Here is a 14,020-nt window from a genome sequence, read left to right on the forward strand (position 1 = left end):
TTGTTTACTGAGCTGCCAAAAGAGAATTTTTTTTCAACCCAAAAAAAATCTCTTTTCGGTTCAGGATTTTCACAATCTCCTCTTCTTTATTTATGAGCTAGTTAACGCAAACGTTAATTCACGATGGATGTTTTGATTTGAAAGCTCACTTCAATCCTTCACCAGTTCTGATACCCATCCCAAGTCCGGGGCCGCAGTGGATTCCGCCTCCGCTTCCTCCCAAAAACATCGCTTTAACCACGTTGGGTAAAAAAGCTATTTGCGACGAATTTTGGGACGAATCTGAATTCGTCCCAAAAGTTGTTCCTAATTTACGACGAAAAACTTAATTTTGTCCCAAATCTGTGACGAATTCTGGGACAAATCTTGATTCATCGTAAAAGATTTACGATAAATTTGAGACAAAAATATATTTGTCGCAAAATTTGTCCCAAAAAAAAAAAATCCAGAATCTATTTTTGATTTTTCTGTTATTCTGTTTACATATTACACTTGCAGCATCTTCAACAATTTATATCAAATACATCCATATACAACATCCAAACAAATCATCCCAAAACTAAACACATCATATCCAACACATCCATATATCTTATATCCAAACAAATCATCCCAAAACTAAACACATCATATCCAACACATCCATAATCCATATATCTTATATCCAAACAAATCATCCCAAAACTAAACACATCATATTAATATATACAACTAACCAAAATCCAAATAAGTTCAACAACTCATAATATCAAACATGAAAGTTCTATAACAATCCAAACAACAAATGTAACAAGACATCCAAAGGAAAATAAAATACATATCGTCATGTCTCAGGAGCTTCGGTCGCCTTCCATGCTTCTTTTCCTGCGTCAAATTACAAACAAACAATAAGTAACATTTATAACTAAAAAAAAATGTATCAAACATATTAATGATATCTGTATATAACATTTACATACATAAATGAAATTTGTTACTAAAATTGTTTGTTATAACATGCAAAGTATCATCATGACATAAAATGCAAAGTATCAATGTGAAATTAAAGTTGTTTGTAATTCATATCCTTTGTTCAAGCCTCATGTTCATATATACAAATAACCAAAATCCAAACAACAAGTTCAACAAATTGATAATGAAATAAGTACATTGATAATCCTTTTATTACTTGGGTGGTTAATTTTGTATAGTTAAATGTGTGTATAAGTGCTCTTAAAAAGAGCACATCAGTATACTCACATTAGTATATATATTACATATATACTCATAAAATGCACTCTTAGTTCCTAATAGTCACTGTTATCCCCCCTACCATGTTGATTGTTGTTCAATTTGCATTTGATTGTATTGCATCTGGAGGATCTACTTGTTCTATCACTTGGGTGTGGAACTTATTACATTATTTCACTTTTTAGAAAATGTTGTTAGATGTTCACATCTCCTATGTGCGAATATTTTCAAAGTTTCATTTGTTAAATATTCTTTCTCTGTTTCTTTAGCAGAGTGTCACATCATTTTTAGTTTGAAACCGTCGAATAGATTTCTTCAGAACTGTTTCGAGTCTTGCATTTGAACATTCAGATAGTTCCTCGATGAGTATGACCACATGCACTCCTTTTAATGATCATGGAGTGGATTCCGTATTTGCTTATGTTTAGCCTTGCTTATTTCCATGTTGGCCAAAATCTTTTGTTCAAATCATTCATATGCAATGTGTTCTAATTGTACAATGGAGGGATAAGAACTGCAGCCAATCCCAAATAGTTGACACTAATATGACTTGACAGTGATGATTATATGTCGTCCTTTATTCTCTTTAATTTGCAATTCAGTGAATATGCCAAACATAAGCCTTCCTGATTCACATTTCAATATGTATTTGCATATCGTTATGTAACTTTCCAGGGTTGAGAACTACATTGCTCAAATGATAAATCATGTAACTGATCAGCCCCCTTCATAATTCTGTTCCATATTTGCTCCTTATTCTACTTTATCTAATTGGTATATATATTAGTATATATATTACATATATACTAATGTGATTATACTAGAACAAGATTTCAAGTGCCAACAAAAATAATAACAAATGCTGGTAAAAGAATTGACAAAAGAACTCAAATCAATATTAGAGATAGTTACTCTATGAAAGGTTCAAAAGAATGATCACCAAATTAAACTAGTCACTGCATCAAAAAGACGACATAATTGTAACTCAAACATCAAAATTATGCAAAGGCAGCATGGAATTAGTATAACACATCATAGTATAAGGTGTTCTAAAAAACAATCAAAAGAGCAAGGACATGAAGATATAAAGCTAAATTAATAATAAGGTAGTAGAATTTGTTTGGCAGCGTTATCTTATATAGATAGCAAACATGGCATAAGAAGCAATGTATCAAGGTAAAATGAAAATATAGAATCAACTATAACATGACATGAAAAAAAATTCAAACAAAAAATTTACCATAAATTTATCAACAATCACCACCACCGCCATTATCATCATCACCATCATCACCGTCACCGGGAGGAATTTGACTTGAAACAGAACTTAACTGTAGATGCCACATAATAAAATCTTGTTGTCGACGCATTTCTCTCATTTCTTCATCCCTGTCCTTTATAATGCCCTTCAACTGGGAAATCTCTTCAGTCAAGTTATGCATCTGCTGGGTATGTGAGGAGGAGGAAGAAGATATACGACCAACTCTATGTGTTCTGCTCAATGAACCCATTCCGAATATCTTTCTTCCCCCTTTTGGCCCCCTACTCGCCTGTAGCCATAAATTGAAATCACTACCAACAGATGGCTCAGACCCCTCAATATCAGAACTAGCAGAAGCTGAACATCTCTGTGGTACCTCTAGCTCAACATATTTTTCCTGTATTGTAAAAAAAAATAAACAAATTTATAATAATAAAATTTTAGGAATGCAAGAGTATAAAGTTAGAGCAGATACATTAATAATAGATTCTAAGTTATAAATTAAGATCCAAAGTTTATTCAAACCTTAATTGCTTTAGCTCTGTCCCCGCTCCAAGTCTTATCTTTTTTCTGAAATGTGCGGGTGAAAGTATCTATAAAATTAGGCTCCTTTCCCAATTCTTTGGTCTAAAAAAGATAATTATAAATCATTAAATAGTAAAAAAATAGATTAAGAAAATATTAAAGAGTTAAAAAATTACCAATCTACGTCTATGCTCATCCACATTGACAGAGCCTCCTGCATATGTCGTAGACATTTCTCCAGAATTAAAAGATTGATTTATTTTATTCTGTTGACTTCTTTTTTTAAACTCCTCACTTTCCCAAAAATTTGAAATCCTTATCCAATTTTCCTCGGTGACGAATGGTGGTTTTTTCCCCCTCGACTTTGCATGATTGAGTACATGACGAATGTGATCGTCACATTTTTTCATGAAAATCCTCTTTATTTCCATCTCATCAAACATGTCCCAAGTGAATGATCGCCGCAATAGAAGAAAAATAAATATTATATATTCACTTTTATTTAAGATATAAAATGATTGAGATATACCTTAAATTCACTCCACCATAGCTCTCTTATGGTGCTCGAGTGCTTGTATAACTCATCGAGTCTCCTCTCCAATGGTTATTCACGATTCTATTAATCTCGTGAATAACACGGATAGAATTATCAAATCTATTATAAATTACAAAAAAATTTGTTAAATAATTTTAATAGTTAAAAAATGAAATAGTTTGATTCTACTTACGAATCTCCACAAGGGGATATAGGCTCTCGAGTGTCTGGTCTCTCAGCAACCGAGTGTCGAGAAGGAACGAAAGAGGGTACTGGCGACTCAATCGGTGAAGGTACTGTGGAAGGAGAAGGCACTGCCGAAGGATAAGGCGATCATATAGAGGAAGGTACTTGCGTAGCTATATGCGATGGGACTGGCATAGGTGTATGCGATGGTACTGGCATAGGTGTATGCGACGGTGCTGCATCCTCTACTAGGGGTGTAGCAACAGTGTCTGCAGGTGCTGTAACTTGAGAGCTCCGTCTACGACCACCCCGTCGAAACATTTTCTGAAAATTCAAAAATATGATAAAGTAAATACAAATATTATGCTTAATGACTAATTTGAAAAAAAAACTCACCATAATTCTTAAAAATAAGAGAGTGCACAAACCCCTGAGACGACGATGAGATATAACTTCTAATCACCTATAGAAAAACTACAGAGTATTAACATATAAAATATATAAATGAAAAAAATAAAATAATTATATACTAATTGAGACAGATTAACTAATTGAGCTATGAGTTTTGTAATTTGCAGATTAAAACTAAATTTGCTCCTAAAAAATCAGTATCATATATGAAAATAAAATATCATAAAGTTTATTTTATTAAGATAACAAAACTTACCCATTACAAAAAATCAAAGTCCTTATTGTCATTATCATCCTCGTCATCATCGTCGTCGTCGTCCTCCTCCTCCTCCTCCTCCTCCCCCTCCTCCTCCTCCTCCTCATCATCATCAATATCAATTTCAGTTGCATCCACATTTATGACTACTTCGCTGGGATCTCGTAACGTTGGAATAATATATTCCTCAGTATGAAATGTATTTGTAACTTTCTCTTGTTGATAAGCAATGTCCTCCCAACATTCCTCAATTTTTTTCCGTGCTTTCGTTTTACAAACGACCCACCAATCAACTTTGTCACATTTCAAACTAGGATATGAAGCATAGAAAACTTGAATTGCTTGCTGTGCCAACACAAATGGTTCATATTTCTTGTACAATCTCTTATGATTTATTTCAACCAAATTATATCGTGGATGCACCTTCATCCCTCTGATAAGGTCAAACCAACGACACATGAATAGAATTACTCGCATTTCTGGGCCAGGATATTCTATCTCTAAAATTTCATCCAGCAAACCATAAAAATCATTGTGTGCATCTCCATCATTGGATGACTTAACACAAACTCCACTATTCATTGTAGTTTTTCCCATTCCATAATTTTCAGTATGAAAATTATATCCATTTATGAAATAAGCTGGCCAAGTGCGTACCATTGCTTTCGTACCCCATGCCAGATGGATTAGAAATTCTTGCTGAATGTTAGTTTGATTATCAAGAACCTAAATTCAAATACAACAATTATTACAAAATTCATAAGCGAAAACCAAATTTAAATAGACTACTTACATATGATTTGAACCATGGTGCAAATTCTTCTTGACATAAGCGATCAAACTCTTGTGTTGACAAATCAGAATATAAGTTTTCAAAAATCCTACGATAAAAAAATATATATAACTCTAAATGTTATGACATAAAAAATATAATATATATATATATATATATATATATATATATATATATATATATATATATATATATATATACTAACTCATAAAATGATGATACTTCTGGACAATTCAGTAAAATATATGTATGGGATGCCCGCCATTCTTGACCAGTTAAATATCTCTGCTTACAGGGTCCACTTGATCGACCAAGGTAGTTAAAAATTGAGAATGAGTTTAAATTCGGATCAATAAGGTCCTCATCGTTTCTTCCTGGCCTTTGCCTTTTGCTCTGAACGTGAGGCTCAAAATAATATGATGCAAAAGTTGTCACTTCCTCAACAATGTATGCATTAACAATAGATGCTTCAACATGTGTCTTATTTTTGATTTTTTTTTCAAATGATATAAGAATCTGATGATGATAAAAATAAATTGTATTAGATATTAATCTATAATTAAATTAATAAATTTTTATGCATTCAGAGTATGGAAGTATAGTAGAAAAAAATTTACCTTTCAAAAGGATACATCCATCGAAAATGAACAGGTCCTCCAACTTTGGCTTCGTATGACAAGTGAATTAAAAGGTGTTCCATGGAATCAAAAAATGAGGGTGGTAATATCCTTTCCAAGTTACACAAAATAATTGGAATGTCTCTTTCTAATTTCTCCATTTGTGATTGTCTCAAAACTGTGGAGCATATATCATGTAGAAAAATGCTTAACTCTGTAATAGCACCCCATACAAAATTTGATAAGAGTTCCCTAAAGGCAATAGGAATAAGTCTTTGCATGATTATATGACAGTCATGACTTTTCAAACCAATCAATTTGCATTCTTTCATATCGACACATATTCCAAGATTAGAGACATACCCATCTGGAAATTTTAATGATTTAAACTATTCACACACAACACGTCTCTGATCCTTATTCAATGTATAAACAACCTTTGGCTTTGGTCCCCTACTATTTTCATCGACATCAAGAGTAGGCCTTTTACAAATGAGTCGCATATTTTTTCTTGCATTCAAGTTGTCTTTGGTTTTTCCATTAATATCCATCACTGTATTTGTGAGATTATCAAAAATATTCTTCTCAATATGCATTATATCGAGATTATGATGAATCAAATGACCAAACCAATATGGTAAATCCCAAAATATACTCCATTTAGTCCATTTATGTGTACTTCCATATTCATATGTTGTACCATGTGGCTGTTCAATAACAGATGAAAAGTTAACCACTCGCCACCAAATCTGTTCACCAGTTAATCTCAATGGTGGAGGGGTTCTTTCAATTTTATTCATAGTGAATTCATCTTTATTTCTTCTAAAAATTTGATTTGGTAGTAAAAATTGTCTATGACAATCAAAATAACTCGGTTTTTTCCATGTTTCAATCGGATTGACTTCGATCTCTCCATACATATTGGGCATACTAATCTCCCAGCGGTACTCCAACGCGATAGCATACCATAAGCCGGAAAGTCATTTATGGTCCAAAAAAGAGCAACCTTCATTATAAACATCTGATTAGTTTGAACATCGTATGTAGGAAAACCTTCATCCCATAATTGTTTCAGTTCTGCAATCAGTGGTTGCATATAAATATCTATTAACTTTTTTGGATTTTGCGGTCCAGGGACAACCAAAGTTAAAAACATATAGGGTGTTTTCATGCACAAATCCAGGTGGAAGATTATACGGAGTTATGATAACTGGCCAACATGAATAATTTCTGCCTAATTTACCAAACGGAGCAAAACCATCAGCACATAGACCTAATCTAATGTTTCGAATCTCCTTTGCAAATTCTGGATATGTTCTATAAAAAATTTTCCATGCCTCTGCATCTGATGGATGACACATTAACCCCTCTTCTGTTTGATGATTTACATGCCAAGTCATGTGTTCAGTAGTTGCCTTTGATGCATAAAGCCTTTGTAACATAGGAGTTAAAGGCAAATAAAACATCTGACTGTATGATTTACGTCGTTGTTGATTCCTTCTGGTGCTTTTGCACCAATCTTGATTACAGAATTTACAAACATCTGCATCTGCATTATCTCCCCAATGTAGCATACAACCATCTCTGCATACATCAATTCTTTCCACTGTTGGAATGTATACTAAAAGCCTAACTTTTATAACCATTTATTTTTGAAATAAAAGAATCACATTGGTCAATATCTGCATTTATTTGTTAAATGTCATTGTTCAATTAATTTATATAGTAGATAACATGGAGTGTGGTGTCACACTCAGAAGATCATGTTGTCGATTCTCTATAAATTATAAACAGTTGCTCACGACTAAGATGGAAAGGAATAAATCATCAGAATAGTCGTAGTGTAATTAAGTATCAATTTATCTTAACTAATAAATTACACTGATACACTTTAAGTGTATTGAGTAGGACCATTTAGGTAAGTTCTTTTTGTACTGACTTAATAAAAGAACTAGACCTTAGTTATTATGGAAGTGTGTGTTCTTAATCCTAATATAATAACAAGCACATATATTTAATATTTATTTCTTTGACTTATCAAAGGGTGAGGTTTAGCTCGATAAATCATTATGCCAGATAAGTTGAGAAATAATATTACTTATAGTGTGTTGTTGATTATAGAAGGAATTTGTATCCTAGTTATCTAGGTTGAGAATGTCCCCAAGAGGAGCTCATAAGGATTGCCATATTAAACCCTATAGGTGGACTTAGTCCGACATGACAATGAAGTTGAGTGGTACTACTCTTGGAGCTAGATATTAATTAAGTGAGTTGTCAGTAACTTACTTAATTAGTGGCCGTATTAGTGAGTTACTGACAACTGACTTAATTAGTGGACATTCATAATCTTAAACACAGGGACACTAACACACTCATGATAGGAAGGAGTCCATAATGTAATTTGGGATTGGTGCGGTAGTGCGATAATAACTCTCTAGTGGAATGAGTTATTATCGATGAACTTGAGTTGTGTGTTCGGGGCGAGCACGGGATACTCAAGCTCATCGGAAGGCCAAAACCAATTTCTCCTCTAGGTCTCTGTCGTTGCCTCATTATAGCCTCAAGTCTATCCAAATGTAAAGATCTTCTTGGTGTCCAAGAAGTGGGCCGGTCCAATGCTTGGTGACCAAGCAAGAGCCGTCCACATTCTCTCCTATAGGGGCCGACCCTTTGCTTGGTGACTGATAACCATGATTTCATTGCATTATTTTGATTCATATATGCATGGTTTGATGTTGATTTTATAGGTTTAAATCATGGTTAAATCATATTTTATGCATTGTATCTATTTTGGACCTAATTGCAAATTAGCTTATTTTCATGGTATTTGATGCTAATATTTGTTATTATTTTGTAGGCATCAAAAGGGTCATGGACCCGATCAAATCAGACCGCACTTGGGCTTAAATCTAGGGTTAAACGAGGCGATCAAGCTTTGGAGTCTTTTGGACCAACCATTGAAGATCAAGCAGATCTGAGCCATCTGTTGAAGATCTAGCTCATCCGATCTAATGAGGAAGCATATCTGAGCCATTGATGAAGATCTAGAGGTTTTTATTCCGGTATGAGATATCTCCACCGTTGATCAAGATCGGAGCATTCTTGGTCGTCCGATCGGTTCTGAGGAGGATTTAAAAAGCTTCGCGTGAGAAGCTACAGGAGAGCTCGGTTCCTCGCGATTTCTCTACTGTAGCGTCGTCTTCTTCGCGCGACGGCCGCAGCTCCCCATCTTCTTCCAGATCTACTTCTCAGTGAGTCTTTTTGGCGTTGGAGTTTCCATCCGTTGGCTTCCAAGTCCTGATTATCTGTATGCGCCGGCGATTAACTCTCCGGTGCTTAGATCGTTTCGTGAGTTTCCTCTGTTTCATCCATCATCGGAGGAGTTCCTTGGTGACAGTGGCTTGCCCTCCATCAGAGAGCATCGATCCAGAGAATTTCGATTCCAGATCTGCAGAATTTCAAGCTTGGCAGTGTTAATTTTTACCATCTTTTCCAGGAAGGATTTCTTTGGTGCTGGATGAGATTGTACTGAGTTAGTGGTCGAAAGCTCCTTCTTCATTTAGATTTCTTGTGTGACGGCAAGGAAAGACTCATTAGAAGAGTAGATTTGATTAGAAGATGACTTAGAATTTAATTATGCAATTTATTATTTCTGCATTTTTGTTTCTTCAGATTTTGTGTTCGGATTCCTTGTTCCTTTTCTATTTCATTCTGTTAGAATTTATTTCCTGCAATTTTGTTCCTATTTCTTTACTTGAAACCCCTGATTTCGTTGCACTTTTGCAATTCCAATCTTGTTTGAGCTACATAAGTAGTTGTAATTCTTATCTCTATTTCGAATTTTGGTAGTTTAGTTTCTTGTTCAGTAGATACATGGTATCATTTCATTATTCTAGGTCAGGCACCCACATGTTTACATTTAGTTCTCACAGTTATAGTGGATGTAATTTTCCTTGTTATTTCTTCTTTGTTTCAGCTTTGAAAACATTTATTCAATGAATTGGATTTATTATCACTGAATTGTAGATTTTATTTTGGATGTTTAATGTGAGATGATTGTATCCTCAGTTAATTGTTGTGGATCATGTGAAGGATTGAATTATTTACTAGTTGAAGAATTTGATTCAAAGATGCTTGATTAATGCCGAATTGATAAATTACAGTGGAGAATGTTTGGATAAGATTAGCTTTCCTTGGATTTTATTCTTAGTTAAATTAGTTCAATTTTGAGACTTAGATGAATTTAGATGTAAAATGAATCCAAAAGAAGTGTTTAATTGACCTTGTTTACGAGAGAATTTCATGTGAATCAATTCTAGAGTACTCACACATTTATTAGTTACCCTTGGAAAAAAAAATACGACTTGGGACTTCTTACTACAATGCTTGTCTTTAGCTTAAATGGATCCCAATCTTTATTAATTTGGAGTGCCTCGTGACATGCAAAAAGGTTAACATCAAATTTTGGCGTCATTGCCGGGGAACTAACTAGTAGTGTGTGTTTATTTTAGATTGATCATTGAGTGATTTTATTTTGTTAGCATGTTGATTGGATTTGATTGTTTATTTCTTTTTGTATTTCCATGTTGGTTTATTCTTGAATTTTTAAGTGCTTTTACTGTTTATACTTTCATGTGTTTGAAACTTTATGCTCTTGAGTCTTCTAACATTGATTTCTAGTGTTGTAGTGAAGAACAGGAGATTTCTTTAGCATGAATCCATATTTTCAGAATTTTGGAGGTGGAATAGAGAATTATCATTTTCATCTTGAGTATCAGTTTTACCCAAACATGGATCAACAAAATAGGTATGAATCATTTTCTAATGGTTTTAATGCTAATTGGGTGGATAATTCATGTTTCAGGTATGAAAGTGCACAAGGACCATTTATTGAGCCATATCCAGTCTACCAGAGTTCATATGGGTTCCAAGAAGTTTCAACATCATTTATGCCAAATTCTTTTCAACAAAATGATCCTCAGATGGATGAGTCAACATGGAAACTCAAGGAGATTATGCAACAAATGAGTGAGCATCAAGAACAATAATTTTCAAGGATTCAGAACATACAGAGTCAGATAGATCAAATTGCATCAACCATCAATCAGCTTCAAGCACAGAATTCCAGTGGAGAGATGGAAAGTAGCGATTCTGTCAGGCCTGACCCTACTCCCATTACTTCACATGATTTTTCTAATATTTTTTGTGACGATTATGTAATTATGCAAATTTCTGATCCTAACGATTTTATTGTTGAAGGTGTTGTTAGTGAATCAGGTTCTGAACATGTTTTTGAAGATGATTTAAGTGTAGGGGAGTGCTTACTGGAAGCATTACCTCAAGAACCACCAAGGATTGAGGATGTAAGTGTAGGGACTTGTGCTATAGAGCTAAGTACCCAAGAATCACTACATGAGGATGAACATTCACATGAACAAGAGCTTGAGCCATATAATGATGAAAAGGAGGTAACAATCACCACTCCAGGTACCTCTCAAGATGACAAGGTGAGTATTTTGTGTAATTTTTCAGAGAATTTTATTGAGGTACCAATTGTTGATTTTATAAGTTGTGTATATTTTACCCACACTAATATTCTCCTATTTTCTTTTTACCCCACATGCGTGTGGGAGGTATTTTCTTTTATTGATGTTGTAGGAGAACACAAGCTCCCGGAGTGGGTGCTAAAACTGAACCGATTAAGACCTCCAGAAAGAATGATGAAGGGAAAAAGGATTAATAAGAAGAATTTAAGTGGAACCATGATTACTCCACTTCCGGGGTGGCTATTACTTCTAAACCTTCTTCAACCACAGGGAATTAAAGGGGAGTTGGTTCCAATCTTGCTTGCTCTTGCATTTTAAATTCATGTTGTGTTTAGTTTTTCTTTAATAAATTCTTTATACATTCTTTAGTTCCATACTTTGCAATTTGCATTTTACTTTCATACTTTGCATTTAGTTAGTACATAGCATTTCATTTGAATAAAATTCACCATGGGAATTTTCTAAGTAATATTTGTAAGATGGTAAAAGTCTCTTAAATTTGACCATCAATTTTAGGTCATTTAACATGATTGGATGCTTTTCTTACATGATATTGGTTAAAAAGGTGGTGAATTCCAATTTGATTAATGGAGTTGGTGGCATGAAAATACCTAGAGAGGACCACTTAAAGCCTACAATTTATTTAATTTCTTTTGTGTGGCATGCACTTACAACAATTGAACTCTAGAACTTGCTTAGCTTCTTTTCAAGGTCACAATAGCATATGTATGCATGGAGATGAAGGATTATTTTCATTCTTGATCCCTTGTAAATTCCAATTCCCTACTTTATAACTTTCTTAAAACATTTTCCTCTTGCATTGTAACCTTTGATCATCTTTGCTTGCTTTATTTTGTTGAGTGTATGGATTAATTGCTTGATGAGTTTACTCGACCAAGAGGTGGATAAAGGTTAAGTGTGGGGGAGAATTGCATATGCTTGAGATTCATGGAGGAATTTAATTTTTTTTGGAAGTTCTTGAACTTGTGAAATTAAGTTGATGGCTGCATTGCTTGAGGTTAAGGATGCTTATCAATTTTGGAGCAGAATTCTCAATTCTTTTTGCAGTTTAATTGAAATCTGAGAAGTTGCTGTGTAGAATTCTGCAGAAAATTGAAGGTATCAAAATTGTGCCGGAATTCAAGAGAAGTTTTGAAACCAATGTGAAACTCAAGTTAAGTGCTGATTAGTGCTGTAAAAAAAAGTATTCTAGCATCCATGGCATCTATAAACTGTGTAACAGGATTTCAGAATGAGGAATGACTGAACAAGGCAGGAAATTCAAAAACAAAATAAAAAAAAAAGTGAGCCTTTGTAATTACTGAAAGGTGATTTTAATAGATCAAAATTCGGAATTCAAATGGTGGTAATTATTTCATCAACAAAGTACTTTAATATAGTATCATTTCCTTTGAGAAGGTGAGAAAAAGGGCAGCCAATTGATACTTAAAGCAGTAAAGAGATGAAGGCTGAGAAAAGTCTACTTTAAATCTGTGTGGAATCAAATCTGATTTAAAAGATTTCCGAGAGTTCTATAGATCAAAATCCTGAAATATGAAATCTGTAATCTGTGTGCTGCTGGAAGTTGTGTAATTTCCAGAACCTAGAAAGACTTTAAAGATGTAAAATTTCAGTGATTCAATTCAGAGCTGAATGATACTCTTTGTCAAATTTGATTCTTCATGTTTCAAACAAATTCCCTCAAGGAAGAGTATCAAATTTCTGAAACTGCTACTCAAGTGCAGAAATCGTGGAGTTGCTGAATTTTGGAATTTACCAGTTGCAGAATCTGATATAAAAATCAGAGAACTCTGATTCTGGTATGATTTATAGACCAACAGCTAGTGCATTAGAGTTCCTACTCTTTTGAAGTTTTCTAGAGCTTGAAGCATATGATTACACGTTGAATCTGATTCCTAGAACAAGAGTTACTAAATTCTGAATTCTTATTTTAGTGACAATTGCAAGTTCTTTTCAAGCTGAGTCCTGATAAATTGAAGGCTGAAATATCATTGTATTTGATTACTGAAACTGCTGGAACATTATCAAATGCTGTAATGGATGAGTTAAAAATTTCAGACCAAGATGGAATTTGTTCTTGTAGAAATTGAAGCTTGCAGATGTGCTGATTTTGAAGAGACAGGAACTTAAATACCAAGATGGAGTTTGTATCAGATTTAAATCGGAATGAGGAGCTAGTGACAAGTAATTAAAAAGGGAATAAGTTGTGACAGTGTCTCTTACAAGTAATTGTCTGAAATCAGGTTTGAGATGATTTTGGGAGGTTGCTGGATGGTGCAGCAGTGAAGAAATTTTGATGTAGCAGCTTATTAAATGTTGCTGTTGATTTGAAGGGAGTTCTGATTTTCCAGCAATGGAAATAATTAGAATCTGATAGAGCTCTGAATAGAAGACCAATGAAGCTGCAAAATGAGGTATCAGCAACTGAAATTTAATCAGCAATGAAGCTGTTGAGTGCTAATTTGGTTTGTGGAATTTGATTAGCAGTAACTGAAATTTAATTCCTTATTCATGTTATGCTAAATGGAAATCTTTGTTAAGCTAAATTTTCCATTACAAAAGTTGGAATTACTTCTCTTAGCTGCTGCTGCTGAAAGCAGTTCTGTTTACAAGTTGCTGAATTTTAAGCAGAGTTTCAG

General features: G+C 33.9%; 1 long non-coding RNA gene across 1 annotated transcript; it reads right to left on the minus strand.

Moving 5' to 3' along the window:
• Positions 1 to 2,847: 2,847 nt before the first annotated feature.
• LOC122016454 lies at positions 2,848 to 3,263 on the minus strand. Its single transcript, XR_006121126.1, has 3 exons — positions 3,193 to 3,263; positions 3,017 to 3,118; positions 2,848 to 2,888 (listed from the first exon to the last, which is right to left on the minus strand). It is a non-coding gene; the product is annotated as an uncharacterized LOC122016454 (long non-coding RNA).
• Positions 3,264 to 14,020: the final 10,757 nt, after the last annotated feature.

This window comes from Zingiber officinale, chromosome 8B (genome assembly GCF_018446385.1).
Source record: "Zingiber officinale cultivar Zhangliang chromosome 8B, Zo_v1.1, whole genome shotgun sequence".
NCBI classification, from domain to species: Eukaryota; Viridiplantae; Streptophyta; class Magnoliopsida; order Zingiberales; family Zingiberaceae; genus Zingiber; species Zingiber officinale.